General features: G+C 40.0%; 1 protein-coding gene and 1 pseudogene across 1 annotated transcript in view; one reads left to right on the forward strand and one right to left on the reverse strand.

Moving 5' to 3' along the window:
- Nucleotides 1–27,984, reverse strand: part of ST6GALNAC5 (ST6 N-acetylgalactosaminide alpha-2,6-sialyltransferase 5) — a 199,517-nt gene that overhangs the window by 95,545 nt on the left and 75,988 nt on the right. The window lies entirely within an intron of this gene.
- Nucleotides 19,866–27,984, forward strand: part of LOC133041202 (transcription initiation factor TFIID subunit 9-like) — an 82,631-nt pseudogene continuing 74,512 nt past the window's right edge.

Genomic DNA, 27,984 nt, shown 5'->3' on the forward strand with positions numbered 1-27,984 from the left:
TTAGGTATTTATCTAAATTTAGGTTTTTATCTAAATTTAGGTATTTATCTAAATTTAGGTATTTAGAGCTTCCCTGGTGGCTCAGATGGTAAAGCGTCTGCCTGCAATGCGGGAGACCGGAGTTCGATCCCTGGGTGGGGAAGATCACCTGGAGAAGGAAATGGCAACCCATTCCAGTATTCTTGCCTGGAAAATTCCTTGGACTGAGGAGACTGGTAGGCTACAGTCCATGGGGTCGCAAAGAGTCGGACACAACTGAGCGACTTCACTTACTTTCTTCAGGTATTTAGGTATCTACATCCTTATTTAGGCCTTATTTAGGTATTTACATCCCAGGGACATGTGTGTACCATGACTGATAAATGTAAACAGAATAACCCGCAGAAACTCAAATAACAGCAGACCTTTTGAATGTGCAAAGCAGAGATTCTTAACTGAATCCATAATCTGGTCCCTCCCAAAGGGCTTTACAGGCAATGCCCAGACAACAACTTGAGAGGCTACTTTGTGCAAACCCATATAATATATATTTTAAAGAGGGGTATTAATGGTCTTTTTTTAACCACTTTTTGAGCAAAATGAAGAGGGCTTAACATGTTATAGGGTCAGTCTAGAAAGCCTGCAAAGCACACAAATGCTCTTATCTTCATTTCTGCTCAGGTGTCTTTTTTATTTTTTTCTCATCAGTCTCCAAAGAAAAAGAAACTGCTTTTGATGTAACACTTCTTGAGTTTTCAAGACAGAGGCTTTCAAAGGTGATGGAATAGTCCCTCAGAACATATTTTGAGCAGGACTCCTGCAGAGGGCCCTGGGAGAGAAGGAGGTAGGAGTTGCTCATGAGAATATAAAATCTTAATGAAGAATTTGGGACATAAGCAAATGTCTAACAATATTACAATGCATAAAGCTGTTCCAAGGAACCTGATGAACAGCCAGCTTTGAAGGACAGTTGTCTTCAAAAAAAAAAAAAAACTCAACAGAAATTAGAGTGCCAAGAGGTTGGCACTCATCTTTCATAAGAATTTACAATCAAGCATTCCCCAGCCCCTGTCCATTTTGTACTTCAAAATGCATCAACTATATTTGGACAAGGCCCTAGTTTGCCCTTCATCTCTCTCAGCATCTGTCCATTTCTAAGTAAACTAGGCCATGATTCCTTATGTTCTCCTGTGCCCACAGGCCAGAACAGAGGGTCTAGATAAGCAGGTCCAAAGCAAGGAGTAATTCTAGAAGGATTCAAAGGTTAAAGGTAAAAAGCAAACCATGCATACAAAGAGAAATACATAGATATAAATAGATATAATTATGTTACCCCTAGAGATTTAAAATAAGCAAAATATGTCATTGTATTTACATTAAAATACCAAGAAAGTAAGAATAAATACATACAGGCTTTGAGTCTCTATACATTAACTAAATACAAATCTCTCTACACAACCTACACAGATCAATAATGAAAGCAAATAAAACCACCAGTAGCCTCCATCTGCAACATAACTAGATGACAGAGGATGCTACAAATTTCACTTTACACAGAAGTAGTGAAGGAAGAATCTGAAATCCGCAAGTGCCAGCACTGAAGAATTGTTGGGGCTGAGAATCTGCTAGAGAATGCTTGAGAAAGACAGAAGGCAGCAGGCCTGGCAGCGGCACAGCAGAGATACAAACCATCCCTCCTGGGAGGATGTCACGCTCTGAGAGGATCAACACCGACAAAGGTTGATCACCTGTGGGATCAAGACACCATCAGTGGGAACACAAATGGAGGGGGCTGCTCAGAGGTGGCAGTCTTGGGAAGGTGCCTTTTTGGGAAGATGAGAGATGTCCCTAAAGCCCAGGTGATGAAGCAGAAGGAGGAAGGAAGATTGGGGTCCATTGGAAAAGAACAAGGACACCCTCCCCAATAAAAGATGCCATCTAGTTCTTAACTGTATCAATAGAAGACAGCACTCTTGAACTAAGAAATTGAGCCTCCCCAAAACCATAACGTTGTCCGTACAGAATCATGTGTTGTTACTGATCCAGGAAAATACAAGACCATTCAAAGTTAAAATGGCAGATACCATCCCCACAAAGTCACTCTAAGACCTTGGAAATTGAGAATCAAAATATTTCGCATAGTAGAAATTCTCCCTGTACCCCAGAACTGCAAAGTTGAAGAAAACAAACGCAACCTCCAACTGAATTAAACGTACATAAAAAAGCACTTTGTATCTTTTTTAAGAAAACAAACTTCTAATCAGAAATAAAAAAAAGCTCAGAACAGAAATGGACAAAATTTCAAAAGATAATTTAAATAGGAATCAGTTAAATGGGGAATATGGGAACACTATCCCAAGGCAGAAAGCTGGGTCTCAACACCTCAGCCAAGAGACTGTATTTAACATCACTGATAACCAGCAAATGGATATTCTGAACCTTAGAGTGTGATGTGCTAGGGGAATATAGTATCACCAATGTAGTATTCTTTCCAAAAAAATATTTTACCTGAATCTAATCATGAAGAAATGATCAGACACATCTAGAACATAGGACATTCTCAAAGATAACTGGCTTGCACTCCTTTCAGAACTGTCAGTGACATGAAAAAAAAGGAGGGGAAGATATTCTGCCAGTAAAAGGAGATTAAAGAGACATAAATAAATTCAGTGTCTGATTCTTTACTAAATCCTGATTTAGAAAGAAATCACCAGCTATAAAGAATATTTTTGGAATAAATGGGAAAATTTAAATATGTTCTGTATTCATATAAATTATGGTAGCAGATATTAAGTTTATTATGTTGTGGCAGTTGTACTGTGATGATGTAAAACAATGTGTTTTTTTTTAACTTAGCAGTTACCACCTGGCTGAAGTATCTAGGGGTGAGGCATCATGTTTAGTACAAACTTTCAAATCGATCAACAAAATCTGAGTGTGGGTAGATGCATGTGCACACATAGATGGATGGAGTTAAATATAAAACAAGTATGTAAAAATGTTAATAACTAGTGAGGGACTTCCCTGGTGGCCCAGGAATTAAGACTCAGTGCTTCCACTGCAGGGAACATGGGTCCGATCCCTTGCTGGGGAATTAAGAACTGGAGTGCTGAGTGGTGTGGCCAATAAAATAAATATACTAGGACCTACTGAAGGCTTCCCTGGTAGCTCAGTGGTAAAGAATCTGCCTGCAATGCATGAAACATGGGTTCAATCCCTGGATTGGGAAGATCCCCTGGAGAAGGAAATGGCAACCCACTCCAGTATTCTTGCCTGGAGAATTTCATGGACAGAGGAGCCTGGTGGGCTACAGTCCATGGGATCACAAAAGAGTTGTATATGACTTAGCGACTAAACAACAAGAGATATCATCCCCAACCAGAAAGAACCAACTATATAGCACAGACAACTCTACTCAATGTTCTGTAGTGACTTATACGGGAAAATAATCTAAAAAAGAGTGGATGTATGTGTATGTGTAGCTGATTCACTTTCCTGTATGGCAGAAAGTCATACAACACTATAAACCAACTGTACCCAATAAAATTTTTAAAGAAAAAGAAAATTGGAAGGCAATATTTAAAAATGTTAATAACTAATGAATGTAGGTGTGCTGGGTTAAACATACTCCCTATCCCTCCCCCCATTCATGTCCACATAGAAGCTCAGAATGTGACTGTGTTTAACAATAAGGTCTTTGCAGATAATAATTAGTTACATTAAAATGAGGTCATTCTGGATCATGGTGGCCCTAAACCTAATAGGGCTTCCCTGGTGGCTCAGAGGTTAAAGCGTCTGCCCGCAATGCGGGAGACCTGGGTTCGATCCTTGGGTCGGGAAGATCCCCTGGAGAAGGAAATGGCAACCCACTCCAGTATTCTTGCCTGGAGAATCCCATGGACAGAGGAGCCTGGTGGGCTACAATCCATGGGGTCGCAAAGAGTTAGACACGACTGAGCGACTTCACTTCACTTCACTTCAAACCTAGTACAGGGCTTCCCTGGTAGCTCAGCATTTAAAAAAAAAAAAAAAAATGTAATCTGCCTGCAATGCAGAGGATGCAGGGGATGTGAGTTCGATCCCTAGGTCAGGAAGATTCCCTGGAGAAGGAAATGGCAACCCACTCCACTATTGTTGCCTGGGAAATCCCATGGACAGAGGAGCCTGATGAGCTACAGTCCATGGGGTCACAAAGAATTGGACACGACTGAGCAAGCACACACACATATTAAACCTAATATGGTCCTTATAAGGAAAGATACACAGGGGAAAAGGCCACGATGATGGAAGCAGAGTTCTGAGAAATACAGGCCAAGAAGTACCCAGGGCTGCCAGTGATCACTGAACATTAGGAAGAGGCAAATAATTTCCCCAGAGCCTTCAGTGGGGAGCAGGGCCTGCGGACACCTTGATTTTAGACATCTACTTTCCAGAACTATGAGAAAATCAGTTTTTGTTGTTTGAGTCACCCAATTAGTTATGCAAGTCCTGGAGAAATTAATATGATAGGTAAAGCTAAAAATACGTTAGGTTTTTACTCAATGAAAATACTTCAGGTTTTTCAGTAGGTCTGAAGTATTTCAAAATCACAAGTAAGGAAAAAATAACAATAAATAAAATGTTAAAAAATTAATTGATTCATAGAACAAAATCAAGGAAATAAACCAACCAAGTTTATCTTCCCAATAAATGTGAGGAGTCCATGCCCCTCAGTAACCTCAAAAAACCTCCTGACCTCCGTGTTATAAAGTGAGCATAATCATCTCTCTTCTCCCTGAATTTATGCCCAAAATCTTGTGTGACTGGCTGCGATTTTTGTGTAGAACTGCCAGATGTTCAGAAGTGGAGAGGTGGTTGGGAATAATACTGCTGAGTCAGAGGAAATGCAGTTGGCCTTCAATAGACGGGAGTGGAGTGAAGGTTCTGGAAAAAGTTGTTGTTGTTCAATTGCTCAGTTGCATTGCTCAGTCACATCCAACTCTTTGTGACCCCATGGACTGCAGCATGCCAGGCTTTCTTTCCTTCACCATCTCCCGGAAACAGGATAAAAGGACAAAACAGATCTTCAATTCATAGGAATGATAGTATCACCTAATAAGCCAAAATATGAGCAAAGTCAATATTGTGCCTGGTTTGGGACAAAGAAACAAAGAAGGTGTTGGCTTTACACAGAAAGGGACATGCCAGGAGAAGAGAGAGTTTGGACCTGTCACCAGGCTGTCTGTAGTCTAAGAAGGTTATTGTAGTCTGTGGGCTTGGAACTGGTCTTCTGGGGTCTGCATTCAGGGTGTCTTACTCTGCATTTGTGACTTTAGAAAACCAGGGATAATCATCATACTCATAGGGTTGTCGTAAGAAATGAGTCTTCATAGTACTAAAAAGCATTTCTGCAACCCAGCATTATGCACATTTGTGCTGTACATTTTTTTTGATCTCAGGCCTTGTACATGGCTTTACCTGGTAGTCTCAAACCACGGTGAATGCAGAAGCAGTGATTTCAACAGAGCTTGACTCTGAAATTTTGCAATGATCATGCCCAGTGTTTCAAGGTATGGGGAAAAGAATTCTGCAAACAGTACAACCACCGCTAAAATTTTATTTTCTCATTTGAAGTTTTTGGAGTTTTCCAAATGTTTTCCAATAAGGTAATGCAAATTTGATAATCAGAAAAAAATAAAAAAAACTAGCCATGTTTTTAACATCAGTTAAGAAGCAGAAGTGCTCAAATGCCCCACTGCCCCTGCCATAGCCCTGCCCAGGAAGCTGACACTGGGGCTGTTGTTCAAGAGGTCAGGGGAAACTTAGTAGAAAACTAGGAAAAAAATGTTTAAATAGACTCAGATTGAATTTGGTGAATTATTCTGATAAAAATACACAGGCTCAAGCAGGAAAGCAAAAGGACATCGACAAGTCTGGATGTTTATTTAATGCAGATTTATGGACTTCATTACAATAAAAATTGATTAAAAATAACTTACTTCTAAACAAAAGACAATGTGTATATAGTTGAAAATAAAATTGATAAAACACTTCAGCAATTGCATTGTCCCAGATTTCAGAATTCTAGATCCTTAAGTCCTTTTTGATAATTTAGTCCAGTTTTAACAGGGCACCAGACCACCTGACCTGCCTCTTGAAAAACCTGTATGCAGGTCAGGAAGCAACAGTTAGAACTGGACATAGAACAACAGACTGGTTCCAAATAGGAAAAGGAGAACATCAAGGCTGTATATCGTCACCCTGCTTATTTAACTTATATGCAGAGTACATCATGAGAAATGCTGGGCTGGAGGAAGCACAAGCTGGAATCAAGATTGCTAAAAGAAATATCAGTAACTTCAGATATGGAGATGACACCACCTTTATAACAGAAAGTGAAGAAGAACTAAAGAGCCTCTTGATGAAAGTGAAAGAGGAGAGTGAAAAAGTTGGCTTAAAGCTCAACATTCAGAAAACTAAGATCATGGCACCTGGTCCCATCACTTCATAGCAAATAGATGGGGAAACAGCAGAAACAGTGGCTAACTTTATTTTTTTGGGCTCCAAAATCATTGCAGATGGTGACTGCAGCCATGAAATTAAAAGATGCTTACTCCTTGGAAGGAAAGTAATGACCAACTTAGACAGCATATTAAAAAGCAGAGACATTGCTTTGTCAACAAAGGTCTGTCTAGTCAAGGTTATGGTTTTTCCAGTGGTCATGTATGGATGTAAGAGTTGGACTATAAAGAAAGCTGAGCACTGAAGAATTGATGCTTTTGAACTGTGGTGTTGGAGAAGACTTTTGAGAGTCCCTTGGACTGCAAGGAGATCCAACCAGTCCATCCTAAAGGAGATCAGTCCTGGGTGTTCATTGGAAGGACTGATGCTGAAGCTGAAGCTCCAGTACTTTGGTCACAAGATGTGAAGATCTGACTCATATAAAAAGAACCTGATGCTGGGAAAGATTGAGGGCAGGAGGAGAAGGGGACGTCAGAGGATGAGATGGTTGGATGGCATCACTGACTCAATGGACATGGGTTTGGGTGGACTCCCGGAGTTGGTGATGGACAGGGAAGCCTGGCGTGCTGCGGTTCATGGGGTCGCAAACATGACTGAGTCCAGACACGACTGAGCAACTGAACTGAACTGAACAGGGCACAATGACTAGAGAGGATGGCAGCCAAATATTATTAAAAATATAAATACATGCAGTATCTGACCTAATGACTGCCATATTGATTGCTAATTTATCTGTGTCTTTATGTAAACAAACTAAACAAATCCCTGCCTGACACACATGACAGTCACAGATTTTTAGACACTTAGGACTCTTAAGAGGGTTTTAAAGTGCATCTAGATCTGGTTTCCTCAGTGTGTATGCCCAGAAGTGGGATTGCTGGGTCATATGGCAGTTCTATTTCCAGTTTTTTAAGAAATCTCCACACTGTTTTCCATAGCGGCTGTACTAGTTTGCATTCCCACCAACAGTGTAAGAGGGTTCCCTTTTCTCCACACCCTCTCCAGCATTTATTGCTTGTAGACTTTTGGATAGCAGCCATCCTGACTGGCGTGTAATGGTACCTCATTGTGGTTTTGATTTGCATTTCTCTAATAATGAGTGATGTTGAGCATCTTTTCATGTGTTTGTTAGCCATCTGTATGTCTTCTTTGGAGAAATGTCTGTTTAGTTCTTTGGCCCATTTTTTGATTGGGTCATTTATTTTTCTGGAATTGAGCTGCAGGAGTTGCTTGTATATTTTTGAGATTAATCCTTTGTCTGTTTCTTCATTTGCTATTATTTTCTCCCAATCTGAGGGCTGTCTTTTCACCTTACTTATAGTTTCCTTTGTTGTGCAAAAGCTTTTAAGTTTCATTAGGTCCCATTTGTTTAGTTTTGCTTTTATTTCCAATATTCTGGGAGGTGGGTCATAGAGGATCTTGCTGTGATTTATGTCGGAGAGTGTTTTGCCTATGTTCTCCTCTAGGAGTTTTATAGTTTCTGGTCTTACATTTAGATCTTTAATCCATTTTGAGTTTATTTTTGTCTATGGTGTCAGAAAGTGTTCTAGTTTCATTCTTTTACAAATGGTTGACCAGTTTTCCCAGCACCACTTGTTAAAGAGGTTGTCTTTTTTCCATTGTATATCCTTGCCTCCTTTGTCAAAGATAAGGTGTCCATAGGTTCGTGGATTTATCTCTGGGCTTTCTATTCTGTTCCACTGATCTATATTTCTGTCTTTGTGCCAGTACCATACTGTCTTGATGACTGTGGCTTTGTAGTAGAGTCTGAAGTCAGGCAGGTTGATTCCTCCAGTTCCATTCTTCTTTCTCAAGATTACTTTGGCTATTCGAGGTTTTTTGTATTTCCATACAAATTGTGAAATTCTTTGGTCTAGTTCTGTGAAAAATACCGTTGGTAGCTTGATAGGGATTGCATTGAATCTATAGACTGCTTTGGGTAGAATAGCCATTTTGACAATATTAATTCTTCCAATCCATGAACACGGTATGTTTCTCCATCTATTTGTGCACCCCAATGTTCATCGCAGCACTGTTTATAATAGCCAGGACATGGAAGCAACCTAGATGCCCATCAGCAGATGAATGGATAAGGAAGCTGTGGTACATATACACCATGGAATATTACTCAGCCATGAAAAAGAATTCATTTGAACCAGTCCTAATGAGATGGATGAAGCTGGAGCCCATTATACAGAGTGAAGTAAGCCAGAAAGATAAAGAACATTACAGCATACTGACACATGTATATGGAATTTAGAAAGGTGATAACGATAACCCTATATGCAGAACAGAAAAAGAGACACAGAAATACAGAACAGACTTTTGAACTTTGTGGGAGAATGTGAGGGTGGGATATTTCAAAAGAACAGCATGTATACTATCTATGGTGAAACAGATCACCAGCCCAGGTGGGATGCACGAGACAAGTGCTCCGGCCTGGTGCACTGGGAAGACCCAGAGGAATGGGGTGGAGAGGGAGGTGGGAGGGGGGATCGGGATTGGGAATACATGTAAATCCATGGCTGATTCATATCAATGTATGACAAAACCCACTGGGAAAAAAAATAATAATAATAATAAAAACAAAACAAAACAACAAAAAAAATAAAGTGCATCTAGTACAGCTTCCTATGCAAAGTAGGCATTGCAGCATATAACACAAGTGGTGGGTAGTCAGGCCCTCAGATGTGGTCTTTAGACCTTTGTCAGTCCATCCTCATATTACCCAGATCTGTAATAAAAAAAAGAGCTACCACTTATCAACCTCTTTGTGCCTGGAACTGTGCAGGGTTTTTGTTTGTCTGTTTCAATCACAGAACCTGCTTCTTTTTTCCCCCCTTTATTCCACTTATCACATATATAACAGCATTTTTCACTAGTGTGTGTTTTTGCTCATTGTCCACCTTTCCACTGAACTGTAAATTCTTTGAGGGTAAAAATCATGATAACTTTGCTTGCTGCTATATCCCTAATCCCTTCTACATAGCCTGGAACTCATTGAGTATTTGTTAAATTAATAAACACAGCTTTGGATTCTTCTCCCAGTTTTAAAATTAACCAGAATCTAAAGGTCATTGAGGTGTTCCTCAAAGTTAATACATGTTAGTGCCAAGAATCAGGTCCAGCTCCATTTGACCAAAGAGGCCAGGACCATCCTCCCAAGCTTCTTGGCCACCCAATTAGTTTAAAGGGAACCTACTAATTAAGCAATTTCAAATTAATGACATGAATTATATTCAATTCCTGCTCCCTGTCCCCAAAGCTAATAAAGTATGTATTTCAAATCTGAGTTTTAATTTTCTACAAGATGATACTAATGTCACCTCTGGGCTTGGTGCTTTTATAATGCTTTACATTATATATTTCAATGTTTACACATGCTCACCATCCCCAATCATCCCTATGGATGTCTTTTTTCCTCTGATCAAAACTATACACACAATATAAATCAATGATTTGCTGGAATCAGTCTGTACTGGCTCCCAGAACACATTGTTAAATTTGCAGAGAGTTTGTGAGCTGGATGTCAAAGCACAGCCATTATTAAAAATTAAACTTACAATAAAATAAATTATATGAAAAAGAAATAAAATTTCAGTGGAGAAAGAATAAGTTTTTAAACAAATGGTGTTGGAATGACTAGACCGCCATGGGCAGGAGCTTTGACTTAAAACCATACCATATAAAATATTAACTCAAAATGATTGTGGAGTTAAATTTAAAATTTTAGTATTTTATAAGAAAACATAGGAGAAACTCTTTAGGATTGAAACCTAGGTGAGGAGTCTTTAGACATGACATTAAAGGCAAGATCCATAAAAGAAAGCATTGATAAATTTACCTTCATCAAAATTTAAAATTTTTGTGCCACAAAAGGCCCTTTTAAGAGGATGAAAAGATAAGTTACAGACTGGAAGAAAAAACTCGTAAACCACATATCTGACAAAGTTCTTGTATCTAGATGATATAAAGAATTCTCAAAACTCAACAGTAAGGAAACCAAAAATCTGATTAGAAGCTGGGTAGAAGATATAGAGAGGCACTTCGTGAAAGAGTTGAGGTGACAAACAAATATATGAAAAGCTGTCTAACATCATTAGCCATTAAGTAATGCAAACTAATACCTCAGTAAGATTTCATTATTCAACTATTGAAATAGCTAAAATGAAAAATAATAACAACACAAAACTCTGACAAGGACATTTGCTTGATCTGTCATACATTCTGGCAGGAAACTAAGATGATACAACCACCTGAGAAAATAATTTCCAAAATAATTTGGGAAAATTTTCTGTACTTTATCATATGACTCAGCAGTCACACTCTTGGTCACATCCCAGAAAATTGAAAAATTACATTCACACAAAAACCTGTACACAAATGTTTATGGGAGCTCTATCCATAACAGTATAAGACTGGAACAACTCAAATTATCCATCAGTGGGTGAGCGGTTAACCAAACTGTTACATCCACACAATGGAACACTGCTTAGCAATAAAAAAGAACGATACCTGAAACAAAGTTCAGAGAATTCTGCTTAGTGAAAAAGAGTATCAAATTTATATAACCTATAGTTCTATATTAAAAACATTCTGGATGTTGATTGTTATATTAGCAACAGACATGGAGAACAGACTAAGAATGATGAGAGACAAGGATAGAGTGGTGACAATCTAGAGAGAAAACACAGGGGAATTCCTTTGGGGTGATGGGACATTTATGCATCCTGAATGTCCTGACGTTTATACAAATCTATACAGGGGATAACAGTGCACACATACCACAAACATAACACATCGACACACACTGACAGACGAGTCCATATGAAAATGATGACAGCTGGTCGATGTTTTCAGTCTAGTGGTATCAGGTTGTTGCTGTTCAGTTGCCCAGCTGTGCCCAGCTCTTTGTGGCCCCGTGGACTGCAGCAGGCCAGGCCTCCCTCCCCCTCACCATCTCCCAGAATTTGCCCAAGTTCATGTTCACTGTATCAGTGATCTGTCCAGCCATCTCATCCTCTGATGCCCTCTTGTCCTTCTGCCCTCAATCTTTCCCAGCATCAGGGACTTTTTCATTGAGTCATCTGTTCGCATCAGATGACAAAATGCTGGAGCTTCAGCTCCAGTAGTATCATACAAGTCTCTATTTCAGGTTCATGATATTGTATTACAGTTATATAAGATGTCAACATTGGGGGAAGCTGGGTGAAGAGTATATGGGGCTATACTATTTTTGCAAATTCCTATGTGTCTTATAATTACTTCAAAATAAAAAAGCAAACAAAACAAATGCATAAGAAATAAATACTCAAGACATCAATTTCTAATTGTTTTACAACATTTTAATATTAACTCTGTTCTGAAGTTATTTACATCCACTCAATGCTGGTTGTATTAGTCAGCTCAGGCTATTGTATGAAAAATACCAGAGACTGAGTGACTTCAATAATAGACTTTTCTCACAGTTCTGGAGGTTGGGGAGTCGAAAATCAAGGAGCTGGGCAGATTTGGTTCCTGGTAAGAGTGCTCTTCCTGGCCTGTAGATGACAGCCTTCCAGCTGAGGCTGTGTCCTTACATGGCAGCATGCAGGCAACCGTGATGTTTCTTCCTCTTCTAATAGGGACATTAATCCTCTCATGGGAGCCCTATCCTCATGACATCATCTAAAGTTAATTACCTCCCAGAGTCTCCAACTTCAAATGCTATCACACTGGGAATTAAGTCTTCAACATACAAATTCTAAGGGGATACAAACATTCAGTCCTTAACAATGGAAGCACCATACAAGTTCTGCTACCATGTACTTCCCTACTCTGCATTCAAAGACATCTCATTGGTAGCTGGAAACCATCCATATAATAGTATTTATATCATAGAAATAAGTACAAATGATAAACCAGAATTTGGTTTATTGTACTGCTAATTGCAAAAAAAGTAGAATAGTGGAGAAAATGTTAATATTGTAAATTAAGCCTTAAAGTGTGTTGTGTCTATAAACCATTATATCATAAATAGCATCAAATTGATAAGCTAGTCTTCTATTATTTGAAAACTATTATTTGATTCAGCAAAGAAATTGCTCACAAACTCAAAGAAGTTTGTCATGAGTGAGAAAAGTTCCAACATTGGTCTTTTTTTGTTTCACTTTCTTCTTGTTGAAGTGAAAGTGAAACTGTCAGTCACTCAGTTGTGTCAGACTCTGTGACTGTGTCTGACCCGTGGACTGTAGCCCTTCAGGCTCCTCTGTCCATGGAATTCTCCAGGCAAGAATACTGGAGTGGGTAGATATCCCCTTCTCCAGGGGATCTTCTCTTCCTGACCCAGGGATTGAACCTGGGTCTCCTGCATTGCAGGCAGATTTGTTACCCTCTGAGCCACCAAGGAAGCCCTTTCTTCTCATTAAGAAGAACCAAAAATATCAATTACATTCATGTTGGGACTATACACATTCATTAATTGCAACTGCAGATTGGCTACAGACACAAGAAAATTTTGAAATTAATTTATTTATTTTAATTGGAGGTTAATTACTTTACACTATTGTGGTGGTTTTTGCCATAAATCAACATGAATCAGCCACGGGTGCACATGTGTCCCCCCGTCCTTAAATCCCTTCCCACCTCCCTCCTCACTCATCCCTCTGGGCTGTCTCAGAGCACCGGTTTTGAGTGCCCTGCTTCACACATTGAACTTGCACTGGCCATCTATTTTACATACGGTAATATACATGTTTCAATGCTATTCTCTCAAATCATCCCACCCTCTTCTTCTCCCACATAGTCCAAAAGTCTGTTCTTTACATCTTTTTCTCTTTTGCTGTCTTGTTTATAGGGTCATCATTATGGTCTTTCTAAATTCCATATATATATGCGTTAATATACTATATTGGTGTTTCTCTTTCTGATTTACTTCACTCTGTATAATAGGCTCCAGTTTCATACACCTCATTAGAACTGGCTCAAATGCATTCTTTTTTATAGCTGAGTGATATTCCATTGTGCACATGTACCACAGCTTTCTTATCCATTCATCTGCTGATGGACATCCACGTTTCTTCCATGTCCTGGCTATTGTAAACAGCAGACACAAGAATTTTGCAAAAGTCAATGAAAGCATTCTGTGAGGACCAATTTGCTACATGAAATTAACAACAAAAAGTATTGCATATTTGTATTTTATTAGTAGTAGTGTTATTATTTTATTATTTCTAAAGTGTGTACTGCCATCACATCAATACAATTCACAATAAGCTTAAGCATGTACATATTCACATTTTAAAAGGGAGATAGGGGGTTCAGGATTGGAGGGGGGGGACACAAGTATAACTGTGGCTGATTCATGTTGATGTATGGTAAAAACCATCACAATATTGTAAAGTAGTTCAGTTCAGTCGCTCAATCATGTCTGACTCTTTGAGACCCGGTGGACTGCAGCACACCAGGCTTTCCTGTCCATTGCCAACTCCCAGAGCTTGATCAAACTCATGTCCATCAAGTCAGTGAGGCCATCCAATCATCTCATCCTCTGTCTTCCCCTTCTCCTCTGGCCTTCCATTCTTCCCAGCATCAGGGTCTTTTCCAATGAGTCAGTTCTTTACATCAGGTGGGCAAGGTATCGGAGTTTCAGCTTCAGCATCAGTCCTTCCAACGAATATTCAGGACTGATTTCCTTTAGGATGGGCTGGTTGGATCTCCTTGCTGTCCAAGGAACTCTCAAGAGTCTTCTCCAACACCACAGTTCAAAAGCATCAATCCTTCAGTGCTCAGCTTTCTTTATAGTCCAACTCTCACATCCATATATGACTACTGGAAAAACCATAGCTTTGACTAGACAGACCTTTGTCAGCAAAGTAATGTCTCTGCTTTTTAGTATGCTCTCTAGGTTGTCATAGCTTTTCTTTCAAGGAGCAAGCGTCTTTTAATTTCATGGCTGCAATCACCATCTGCAGTGATTTTGGAGCCCAAGAAAATAAAGTCTCTCACTGTTTCAATTGTTTCCCCATCTATTCGCCATGAAGTGATGAGACCGGATGTCATGATCTTAGTTTTCTGAATGTTGAATTTTAAACCAACTTTTTCACTCTCCTCTTTCACTTTCCTCAAGAGGCTATTTAGTTCTTCTTCGCTTTCTGCTATAAGGGTGGTGTCATCTGCATATCTGAGGTTTTTGATATCTTGGCAATCTTGATTCCAGCTTGTGCTTCATCCAGCCCGGCATTCTGCATGATGCACTCTGCATGGCGCACCCTGAATAAGCAGGGTGACAATATACAGCCTTGACGTACTCCTTTCCCAATTTGGAACCACTCTGTTGTTCCATGTCCAGTTCTAACTGTTGCTTCTTGACTTGCATACACATTTTTCAGGAGGCAGGTGAGGTGGTCTGGTATTTCCATCCCTTTAAGAATTTTCCACAGTTTGTTGTGATCCACAAAGTCAAAGGGTTTGGCATAGTCAATAAAACAGAAGTAGATGTTTTTCTGTAACTCTCCTGATTTTTTGATGATCCAGTGGATGTTGGCAATTTGATATCTGGTTCCTCTACCTGTTCTAAAACTAATTATTTTTCAATTAAAACTAATTATCAAAAATTATATTAAAAAGAGAGAGAACTAGTGTGTAAATATTTACTGGCATAACACTATTCATTTACAGGCATAAGTCCAATCCTCTCTCTTTGTTCTTACTTCAGTGGAGAAATCACCACTCCCCTTTAAATCACAGATGTAGGTTAATTGTGCCACATCAGGCTTTTACCTTTTGTACATGTTCTGTTTCTGGGAGACTGATTTGATCCCTGTATGTTCAGATTTGTGTGCTCAGAATCAATGACCTCTCCACTGTAAACCCTGTTGACTTTGCAAGAAGATGCTTTAGTTTCTCCCATGAAGAGACCCTTAGAGTAGGCTGGGTAAGTTCCACTTTGCTTTCAGCTTAGACTCCAAATCTACAAGTTTTCGAGTGGTTTTTCCATTTCTTTTAACAAAATCTGAAAGCAAGATTTTTTTCTAGCAGATGGTTTGTGGAATTAGTCACTTTGGGTCTTTACCTACTAAATGTTTTACACTCACTGTCCCTTGGCTGTGACATATACTGGCCTAGATCATTATCCCAGCTGATTTGCTGTTTGGTTCCATGTAGTATAGTTAGACTTTCAGGCTCAGTGCTTCTGCTTATTCTGGAAAGTCCTTCATCCCAATACCAGAGCCCAGCATCCTTCCTTCTACTGAGGATTTGGTCCAGCCACCTCCTCTTTTGTCTTTCCTTTCCAAATCCTCTCAATATGGAAAAATACACGTCCTTTTCTCTGAATCTCCCTGGAATGTAGCCAAACCTTTCTTCTGACATCTTCTCCCTCATATTGCTGTCGCTATTCTGTGGCTTACGTCACAGGTTTCTATTATCTCCTTAAGGACAAGGCTCTTTCTTAATTTATTTCTAAATTTCACCATGGTGGCTAGTTTAATGCCTGTGCCTAGTAAGGACTTCCCTGGTGGCTCAGACGGTAAAGCGTCTGTCTACAATGTGGGAGACCTGGGTTCGATCCCTGGGTTGGGAAGATTCCCTGGAGAAGGAAATGGCAACCCACTCCAGCACTCTTGCCTATAAAATCCCATGGACCGAGGAGCCTGGTGTCCATGGGGTCGCAAAGAATTGAACACGACTGAGCGACTTCACTTTCTTTCATAGTACGGACTGTAAATGATAATGAAGAGAGTATATCTTATAGTTACTTTAAAATAGATCTAAGATACAGAAAATGACTATCTCAGTGCCTGGCTAATGGTGGCTGCTCAATAAATGGTGTATGTGTGTGTATAAAATACATAGGATGCACATATAACATAAATATGTGGTATATATTATTATTATTGCTGGCACTACCATTGTTATTGTTGTTTAGCTGCTAACTCATATCTGACCCTTTGCAGCCCCATGGACTGTAGCCCACCAGGCTTCTCTGTCCTTGGAATTTCCCAGGCAGGAATACTGGAGTGTGTTGCCATTTTCTTCTCCAGGGGATCTTTCCAACCCAGGGATCAAATCCGAGTTTCATGTCTTCTGCATTGGCAGGCAGGTTCTTTACCACTGAGCTATCAGGGAAGTCCAGCACTCTCATTGCCATATGACTATTACTGATACAGGTTCAATTTCAGTGAAAGCATCTATGAATTTTCTAGCGCAGTGTAGGGTAAGAGCTTGGGCCTGTAAGTTAGGAGTTAGAAGATCCAAGTTTTCATCTCATTTCTGCCCAAGGTTCATGGCCTTGGGCTAATCAACCTCCTTGGGCTTCAGTTCCCTCACATGCAAAATATGTTTGTGAATGTGAGAAGGCTGAGCCTCTTTGAAGCGCTAAAGTCTGACCTCCACAATACCACTTGGCAAGTCCCCTTGGGTGAGTTGGGCTCCCGGGGACAGGCAGCACCCTGCTGATCACTGCCTCTCTCTAAACCCTCACCAATGGGATAAGGACCCTTTGGCAAAGTGTCTCGGTGATGTGCAGAGACCCCCAGCCATTCCACTTGTTGATTTTACTGGCTGGATAAGGACTATTTCCTTCTTCAGTTTGTGATCACAGTGAGAATTTGAAAGTTGTTGAAAAAAAGAAATCAACTCCAAAGAGTTTTGGCGGTGACATCTCTAATCATTTTTCTCTTGGCAAGTTGCTGTGGGGGAATGCCTCTCAAGTGGATCACTCTGATGACAAGGCACTGATGCATCCTGCCTCCGACCCCGTGTGACACAGGGCTGGGGACCTCAGGAACACAGAGGCCCAGAACAGTCATGTGTCACAGCTAGGAGACGCCTGTTTAGTCCAAGCATTTGATCTTACACATGAGGAAACTGGAGCTCGGAGGGACCAAAGGACTCCTTCAGGGTCACAGAGCTAGTTAGTGGAAGAACTTGGAAGCGCCCCTCCTGGGGTCCCAGCTCACAGCTTCTGCTCCCACTCCAGTCCCACTCACCGTGGGCCAGCATCACGGCTGGCAAGGAGCATCTCTGGTGCCAAAGTGAGGTCCAGACAGACACATAATGTCTTCTCCCCTGCTCTCCCAGTTCTCAAATAAAATCTGATTGTTGGAGAGAGCTGAAGTTGGCTTTGGGAAAAACTAATTCCAATTCTTAACTCCCATGAGAACAGTGAAGGTTTTTGTCTCTAATGTACAGGCCATCCTATCCTGGATATGATTAGTAGGGAGTGGTAAGCAACTGGTGCCTCAGAGGCCCTCTTCCTTTGTGGCTGAGCACAGACCCAGCAACACCTCTCAGGATGTGGCTTACAAGAAATGGCAGATATGTTTCCTGGAACATATCTGTCTAGACTCAGATGGCAGCTGCTAGGCCATGAGCTCTAGAGAATAAGCAGTCCAAGCATCAACCTGGCACAAGGCCTGGCAGATGGAAGACATTCAGTATGTTGGTTGGATGAGTCCAAAAAGTGTCACTCATGCCGGTGACCACAATGTCACAGGATATTCAGGAGAATATGAAATGGCTCAGTAATAGCTGCCCTTTAACAAATGAAGATGAGGTTGAAAATGAATCGTCTAAGCTTATGGTTCTTGATATGTTTTTGGAGTAAGGAAATCAGACACATACTTTGTCAGAATCACTGTAGTGGAAATAGTTACGTGGGTGGAAGGAAAGGAGAGTAAGAAGTATATTCTTATTTATCATCTTATTTAACTAGTGTTAGCATATATTCTTATTTTAATAGTTTTGTTTCTCTCTTTTCTCACTCATTAGCAACTCAGGATGACCTGGACTTTCTGACACTGGAATCTGGCACCATTCTGCAGTTTTGTGCTCTGGAGCTTGATATGAGACCTAAGGCTCTCATTCACTCTCTCTCTTTCTTACTGGCCAGTTTTCTTTCTGTGGTGGGAGGTTGGTTCTGTGGAGAGAAATCAGGGAGCTGACTGCTAAGGTAGGATGAGCTTACAGGAGGCAGAAACCTCCAAGTCCCACTCCATGGCCCCTTGCTGGCCCAAATTCCCTTAGGATGGGATAATGTGGCCAAGTTACAATCAACAAAATGTGGGAGGAAGTGTCATGAGGGTACTTCCTGGCCCCCATAGGCACTTGGAACAAACCTTTAGCTCTCTCCTTTTTTTTCTTTTTTAAAGTTTATTCTATTGAAGTATAGTTGATTTACAGTGTTATGTTAGTTTCTGGTATACAGCAAAATGATTCAGTTATATATGTATATATATGTGTGCATATATATATTTTAAAATATTCTTTTCCATTATGAATGGAATTATTGAATGTAGTTATTGAATGAGTTACTGAATGTAGTTCCCTGTGCTATACAGTAGAACCTTGTTGTTCCTCTGTTCTCTCTATAAGAGCTTGCATCTGCTAATCACCGAATCCCAATCCATCCCTCTCCCATCATTCTCCTGCCTGGCAACCACACATCTGTTCTCTATGTCTCTGTTAGCACCCTCTTCTCCTGACACAGCAAGTTTGCAGGCTACAGGATAGAAAAGGGTCATCTGACTCATTTTGGACTTTGAGTGCAGAATAAACCTCAGTGTGTTAAAAAATTTACTTGTTAGGTTTATTTGTTACTGAAGCATAGTCTATCCTGACCTTTCCCCTGATTTATCAAGCCCATTTCATCTGAGGATGACACGTTGGAGGTGGGGGGCAGGCAGGATGCAGGACAGGAGGCTTCTGTGAATTCAACATTTTGCATTTGTTTAGAGATCCTCCTCTGTTGTCCGATCCTGTTATCGCAAAGATTCGGACCAACTTAACGACTGAACAATTCCTGTTATCCTGCTTAGAAATATGAATTTGTCTGTACAGATGGAGGGATTTGAGGAGAATTTATACACAAGCCCAAATTTTCTCTTTTGGTCCTAGTGTCCCCTGTGTTCCTTTTTTTATTTTTGCTAAAAAACAAAAACAAGCAAACAACCCCCCCCCCCCCCCGCAAAAAAAACCTATTATAAGATAAAAGATAAACTTTCTGGAGATTTAAATACTTCAGATGGTAAACTTTCAATAATTTTATAGCTTTTTAATCATCATGCCCTTTTAGCTTTAACAATCCCTCATTTAAAATTACTAATTTTCCTTAAGAAAACAGGGGAAACACTTCATGACATTGATCTTGGCAGTGATTTCACAGACCTGACAACAAAAACATTGGCAACAAAAGCAAAAATAGCCAAGTGGAACTACATCAAACTAAAAATTCTTCTGCAGAGCAAAGAAAACAATCCTATCTCCCATCTCATTGTCTTTTTCCTACTGAAACTTTTCATCCCCACTATCTCCTTCTGAATTACATAACCTCATGATTAATCATTTTAATGTGCAGATTAATTCTGGGTCTTCATGTCCTGTCCTTCGCTGACATAAGTGAAGGAATGAAGGAAGAGAAGATACCAATTAAATCATTTACCTCTCCTCTCCCAAGAGATTTTTAAATTAGATATTGCAAGGCAAAGAAATCAAACCCCCTTGCCATTGACCAAGTCATATTAAAGCCTTAGATTGCCACCTGGTACATATTGCTTGACTGCTCAAAATTATGGATTTAGGTCTCTACAAAAAAGGCATCTACTTCAGTTAAGTGTTGGTTCAGTTATGAGCTGACCAAGTACTCCCACGTACCATGTCTGTGTCAGCTAAAGCAGGGACTGCAGTGTCCCTCACAGGGCAAAGGTTCACAGTACAGATACCCACTTCACAATCCCCAGCTGTAAGGCATCAATTCCTGCAATGGCAGTCATTCAAAATGTTGTAATTAAACCATCATTAATTAGGTCCTAAAACATTCTTATTACTACTAATGTGGTGTCATCACCAAAATACTGCCAATGAATCATCAAATGCATTGAAAACAAAATGTGAAGATGATGATGAAGACTATAATAATTTGTTATCTAGCCTTGATGCAGGTAATAAGTTTTGAATCCATTGTACTAAGATTAAACACGCATGCTATGTTTTAGAAAAATAGCATTTAATGAGTATATAAGGTTACCATATTTTTCAATTAAAAAAAGATACCAACTGAGTTTCAGACTACAACACCTGAAATAAAAAATAATTGTCCTCTTGAAAAAATAGAGTTGCGGATTCACTTTAAATACCCAATGAAATAAATGTCTGGGTCCAAGATGGAGCTGCGCCTGCTGGGTATGCCAGGTCAGCAAACTGATACAGGTAACTTTCAAGTCCAGAGAAAAGTTTCATTTGACCAGAAACACAATGTATCCTGTCAACCAATCCCCACATACCAAGCCAATTCAGGGTTCTGTGTGTATTTCCTTTTCCCTTGTTCATTTTCTCTTCTTTATTTATTATTCTTTATCCTATAAAAGCATCCTGCCTTCCAGCCCATGATGAAGTTCTCTGGACCCTGGCAAATGGAGACTGCTTGCTTCATGAAGTGTTAAATAAAGTTTGTTTGTATCATCTAAATTGTCTTTAATTATTTTAAGAGAGCGTAATCTCTACTTATTTCCTGCCACATGATAGAGAAAATATGTTTTTAAAGCTACAAGATACAATTTCTAGGTCAGAATTATTTATATTATAATCAACTTAGATATATAAAATATTATTCATCCTAACCTTCAGTTAATGTCTAATAAAAATAGGCAAATTCATTTTTATGGAATTGAGCTGCACATGAATGGATAAGAAAGCAGTGGTACATATACACAATGGAATATTAATCAGCTATTAAAAAGAATACATTTGAATCAGTTCTAATGATGTGGATGAAACTGGAGTGTATTATACAGAGTGAAGTAAGCCAGAAAGAAAAGCACCAATACATATATATGGAATTTTTAGAAAGATGGTAATGATAACCCTATATGTGAGACAGCAAAAGAGACACAGATGTATAGAACAGTCTTTTGGACTCTGTGGAAGAGGGTGAGGGTGGGATGATTTGGGAGAATGGCACTGAAACATGTAAGTTATCATATGTGAAACAGATCACCAGTCCAGGTTTGATGCATGAGACAGGGTGCTCGGGGCTGGTGCACTGGGATGACCCAGAGGGATGGGATGGGGAGGGAGGTGGGAGGGGGGTTCAGGATGGGGAACACGTGTACACCCATGGCTGATTCATGTCAATGTATGGCAAAAACCACTACAATATTATAAAGTAATTAGCCTCCAATTAAAATAAATAAATTTATATTAAAAAAAGAGGCAAATTCAGGAATTCTGGGCGTGATTTCATTTTTATTCTCATTACTGTCTTGCTAATAAATGTGTGTGTGTGTGTGTGTGTGCTCAGTCACGTCCGACACTTTGTGACTCCATGGACTGTAGCCTGCCATGCTCCTCCCTCCATGGGATTATTCTGGCAAGACTACTGGAATGGGTTGTCATTTCCTTCTCTAGGAGATCTTCCTGATCCAGGGATTGAATGCAGGTGTCCTTTGTCTCCTGCATTGGCAGGTGGATTCTTTACCACTGAGCATCTGGGAAGCTCTGTTGCTAATAAATACAGTTATGAATTTTAATTGTTCCCCAAGGTTAGAATCATGGATAATTGAGTAAGCAAAACTGTGTCTGAGTTTGGATCAAAATTCTACAGGCCTAGAATTTCATAAGAGGAACTGGACTCAGCTAGCACTTCAGAAACCAGGTCGCCCCAAAACCGAGTTCCCCTGACAAGTATGATTAACCTCTCTATCCAAAACCTAATTGCCTTTCTTGTCTGGCTCCTGTTCCCCTCAGGATTGAGAAGCATCAAACAAAAGGGGGGACTGAAATTGAACAGGACTCTGTGAGTCCCTCCCATGTACAAAAGCCCCTGTGTATCCCCCACCTTTTCTTGTTTATAGAAAAAGATTCTACCCTCCTATGCCTTACTTGAGTTTCAAAGAGCAGACTCAGATGGTTACTAATTAGAGAAATGATGATATGCAGAAACAAAGGAAAAGCAATTAAGAAAGATAGCTTGAACAATAGTTCAATGATAGGACAGTCTTCCTCAAGGAATATACACAGCAATCAGATGCATACCTTTGGGGTGTTATGCAGAAACTAAGACCCCTGACCAGGTACAGGATGGTGATTATGTGCTGATCTCAGCCTGGTTGGAACCTGAAAGTTGATGACTGAGGTTCCTGAAATACCACCTTGTCACCTAACCACCACCACCCAATCAAAGGAAAGTCATGCACCCTGCAACCCTCACTCCAAATACTGCATTTAAAAACCCTTCCCTGAAAACCATAGGGGAGTTTGGGTCTTTTGAGCATGAGCTACCAGTTCTCCTTGTTTGGTGCACTGCAAATAGACACTGTACTTCCTTCACTGCAACTTTGTGTCAATCCATTGGTTATGCTGGGTAGCAGGCAGGTGAATCCAAGTTTAGTTCAGTAACACTTCCACACACGAATTTATATCTACTTAATTTTATAATTTGGTAGGAGACCAACCTATCTATTCAGGGATAGGCACACCCATTTGAAAATAGTTGTTAACATGTTCAAAAAAATACATGTGTGCTTATCCTTGTGTACATTGAATGCATCATTAAATTTAGACACAAAAATGAAAAATCTGAAATCACTTAAATTCCTAGGTAAAGTCATTTAAAATATTAAAACTAAACAACTTAAACTTTTTATCATCCACAAACCATTCTGGCCCACTCTTGCAAAAATAGCTCACAAGGCAATTTGGGTTGGAGGCATTTTTCTTCTTTAACTCTTCCAAGTGCAGCTTTGAATTAGCATGTTCAATAAAGCAAGTAACACTTCCACTTGATTGCTTGAAACCATTCTTGACCCTCATTTCATTCTAGTTGGAGGTAATTACTTGCTGCTAATGCAAAGTGCTAAAGACAGCCTTAAATTCTGTTGAATTATTATGTAGATTGGGAATCAGACCTCTCCAATTTTTCTCTTAAAACAGCACCATAACTCTAATTTCTACTTTGTCAGACTCAAAAGTCAACCTACTTTGAGTGAAAACTTCTTACTTAAAATAAGATATTGATCTTGGACCTGGTGGGAGAAATGGGTGAAATTCTTTGGAAATGAAGCCAGGAGTGAATGTCAGTAATAGGAGAGGTGAAGTATATACTTTCAGGATCTAATACACATCAGCTTTTATCCTTTTTTTTTTTTTCAAACTTGTGGTACTGAAAATACAAGACTGCATAGGCAATCTAAGTAGCAACTCCAAATGTAATCAGAGTCACTGATAATTTTGTTGTTTTATCTGAGTCTAGATGAAAACTCTGAATATCAACTCATTTAAATTCAAATCAATCATTGCTTTATACTAAGACGTCATCTCTGGATTAAAAGTATTTACGGTAAAATGGAACAGGGTTTCTCTTTGCCACATTCCTGGAATCAATAAAAAAAACAACAGTAAAAGGCATTTTTTTTCTGTGAATACCCAAATGACTTCATAACCATTACTCCACTCAGGAAAAATGATTCTTATAGCACAGTGAGGGGGAGAGAATGCTTGGCTTCTATTAAGACTCATGGAGATTGGGATGCAAAGTTCAGTTGTCAGGAAAGAAGCAGTTGCCACAAGCCTGGAGAACTGGAGAAAATTTACTAATTAAACTTCCTAAACCAAGAAGCTTGTTGTTTTACTCTCCTTCCTTCATTAAAAGTAAGGCATAGGATCATATACCTAACAAGGGTAAATGAACTATCTTCCAAAATTAAAAAAGATGACAAGTGCAATAGCATAACCTTAAATATACGGGGTTGTGCATTCTTTACTTTAAAATTTAAGTCTACAAAATGTTGAAAACATCACACTTGAAAAATTGGGACTGGCGGGAGATGATTTATCAACTCCATTCCTCTGGGGAGGGCAGGCCCCAAGCACATTTCCTAGGGCATCCCTACTATTTTCTGTTTTCTAAAACTATGCTTCTGGTCTAATCAAAATACTACTTTGACACAGACTTTTTAATCTTCCTTTTTTTCTTCCACAAAATCACCTCAGGTATCACAAATCCACTTTATTGGAAACCATGATCTTGTACTTAAAGAACAACTCAGTGTTAACCCCAGGCCCTCGGGACACCTTTAATCAGGTTTAGGTGAGTCCTGATATCTTAGAATGCCTGATGGGGCTTGAGTCAGTAAGGAGGGTTTTACAGACCCTCTCTGTGTAGGGCCCACACTCCAGCCACTTTACCCTGTGACTGGCATGGCCCTGGCACTTCTGCTGGGTCAGGAGGGAATCCACCCGTCCCGGTTTCCCAGGAGAACTACTCCAAGCCGGGCCCAAGCTGCCCAGCACCCCCAAGGCAGGAGTGGCACCATCTGTCTTGAGCTTCCAGGTCTCTCTCTTTTTTTTTTTTTCAAAAGATCATCAGATGTTCGCCTAAGTTGGTTTTCCTCAATTCGCTAAGCTTCAAATGCAAGGAAAAGACAATTTTTCCTCAGGTGAATTCTGGGGAGAAAAAGCTATAACTTTAGATCCAATGCTGATCTGAAAACAAATGCTGGGGAAGACAAACTAAGGGAGAGGAGCAGAGAGCAATTTCCAAGGAAAATCAGCATCATTAGGCTGATGCTAAAATCTCCTGTGAACCTTAAAGCCTGCCCTTAATGAAGGAAGCTGCTTTCTAGGGAATGTGCTAGCTTACATCCGCAAATGAATTCGTTTGGAAGGATGGTTTTTCAATTTACAATTCACTCATCCATTCATTTGTTGGTCAGTGAGTACATATTGGATACTTGTATTTGCCAGACTCTGTGTAAGGCCCTGGGGATACACAGCAAGCAAATGGACAAAAATCTCCACCTCCGTGTGGCTCACATTCTCATGGGTGAAGAGAGGGTTCAAAATAAACAATTAGAGGAATAAGTAAAGAAAGATAGAAAGGGGGAAATTTAATTTATTCTTGGTACATTAAATACTTTTTGATCTCAGCCTTTTGGGCTTGTAATTAAACAAAAATTCTCTGCTAAACAAAGCTTTCTATTTTTCATAATGAATATCACATTTCTTAGCTCCAGATCATCTTGACCTATAAACTACTAGCTATGAAAGTGACCCGATGGCCATCTATTTCTCCCTTTTAAAAAATGAAAGCAATTGCACGGGAATTGTTGCCAGTGTTCTCAGACAGAACCAGAACACATTTACTTCTGGATTTCTGGCCCCCTATATCAGGGGAAGCACTTGTGCATCCTACCAGGATGAAACCTCTCGCCTTGGGCAGCCTTAGGGTAACAGAAGCAGCAGCGGGGACACACAGGACTCCTTGCTTTTGATCCATCTACACTCAAAACTCTTGTTTTCCTCAGCACGTGACCACGAAATGAATTACCTGCTGGACACCCACAATCCTCCTGTTGCACCCTGCGTGTGCAAACTCACACCCTACTTTTGTTAAAGAACACAGTAGTCAGGTATACTCCAGAGAAAGTCCACACCATTTGAAATGTGTATGACCGGAATCTTGGCAGCTATCATGTCTTCGTATTTTGGAACTGGTTTCCATGAGCTAGATGTAATATCTTGTCACAACAATGAATGAAAAGCATTAATTATATACTAAGACGTCAGGGGAAAGAAAAAAAAAAAAAAACTTACAGTTAAATTCTCATATTACTTGTGTCTGATTATTCATGGTTGGAATTAGATAGCCTTCTCCCCAACCTGCTGGAACAGCGGTCCCCAATCTTTTTGGCACCAGAGACCAGTTTCATGGAAGACAATTTTTGCACAGACTGGGGTGGGAAGGGGGATGGTTTTGGGATGATTTAAGCATTTTATATTTATTGTGCACTTTATTTCTATTGTTATTACATCAGCTCCACCTCAGATCACCAGATATCAGATCCTGGAGACTGGGGACTCCTGTGCTAGAAAGTTGTGGTGTTGAGGGAACCTGGGTTTAGAAGTACTTTAGGACTGCCTGCTGTAGGCACTGTTATTATGTTGATGATAATGTGAACTTCTCAGCATGGGAAATTATATGACACAAAGATAAAATCAGATTTATTTTAGAAGGAACTGTCAAGTAACTTTACTGAATACTGCCTGTTACATGTTCAGTGCAAACCACTGAGCACAACACTGTATATTTAAGAAGGAACAGAGGTAGTAAGTATCTAAGCAGCTTGTGTGCTACAAGAAATTACACAATGTCTTACCCATCACCCAAGCTCACAGAGTTGATAATCCTGACGTTTGGTCAGCCACAGCTTCTGTAATTTGCCTCCAACTGCTACTTAACTAAAGTTGTGCCCAGTAATGACAATTTTTAGTTAACACTCACAATAAAAATGCTAATTTTTTGAGGCTCCAAAAAAAGTTTTCAGTGAATCTCTACAAGCATAACTAAGTTCTAGCCATCCAGTGAAACCGGCTATGATCGTCAGACCTACGATTTTTGTGTTTGTGTTTTATTTTTGTTATGAACCCCAAAAGACAGGTGACAGAAAGGTGAGGAGCCAGAGAAGGCAAAATGGATGCACTCCAAAGCTTGTAACTAAGGTTGGCATGAAAGCGAAAGGTGTTTGCAGCTGCCACTGTGGTATGGACCTTACCATCATTTTCGTTGAACTCGATTGAGATGAGGGAGTTAGAAGAGAGGCAGTATGGGTCCAGCAGACCTTTTCCAGCTGCAGCAAAACACCAGATTTTAATTCCCAGTTTACCTCTTACTATGTAACTTGCCCAAGTTATTATATTTCTAAGGATCTCAAGTTTCATCACCCTGAAGGAGCCAGATGACATCGCTTCTAAAGTCCCCTCCATTTAATACATGTTTAAAATAGTCTGTCATAAAAAGCACAGTAACATGAGTTTGTGTGAGCTAACATTTATTCATTTTTTTGTATGTACAAGCACCACATTGTGCTCCATTATATCAGTCTTATTTATTTATGAAGACTTGGAGAGTCTCCCCTAAGATGGTGGAGGAACAGGACGGAAGACCACTTTCTCCTCAACAAATTCATCGAAAGATCATTTGAACGCTGAGCAAATACCACAAAACAACTTCTGAACGCTGGTGGAGGACACCAGGCACCCAGAAAGGCAGCCCGTCATCAAAAGGAGGTAGGACAAAATATAAAATAGAAAAAGAGAGACCAAAGAGTTAGGGACAGAGACCCATCCTGGGGAGGGAGTTGTAAAAGAGAAGTTTCCAAACACCAGGAAACCCTCTCATCAGCAGGTCTGTGGGGAGTTTTGGATTCTCAGAGGGCAACATAACCAGGAGGAAAAAATAAATAAATAAAACCCACATATTACGTGCCTAACTGCAACTCCCAGCAGAGAAGTAGCCCAGATACTAGCGTCCGTCACCAGCAAGCAGGGGCTGAACAGGGAGGCGCGGGATGCATTGTTTAGGGTAAGGGTCAGGCCTGAATGCCCTGAGGACAATCTGAGTGAGCTAATATGTGATAGCAACCCAAACCGTGGGATAGCCAGAGAGAGAGAGAGAGAAAAAAAAAAAAAGGCGAAAGTGCGCGCGAGAACTTTTCCCCAAAAGCTCTAACCTAAGGCACTGCCAGGCCA

The sequence above is a fragment of the Dama dama genome, chromosome 20 (genome assembly GCF_033118175.1).
Source record: "Dama dama isolate Ldn47 chromosome 20, ASM3311817v1, whole genome shotgun sequence".
In the NCBI taxonomy this organism is placed as follows: Eukaryota; Metazoa; Chordata; class Mammalia; order Artiodactyla; family Cervidae; genus Dama; species Dama dama.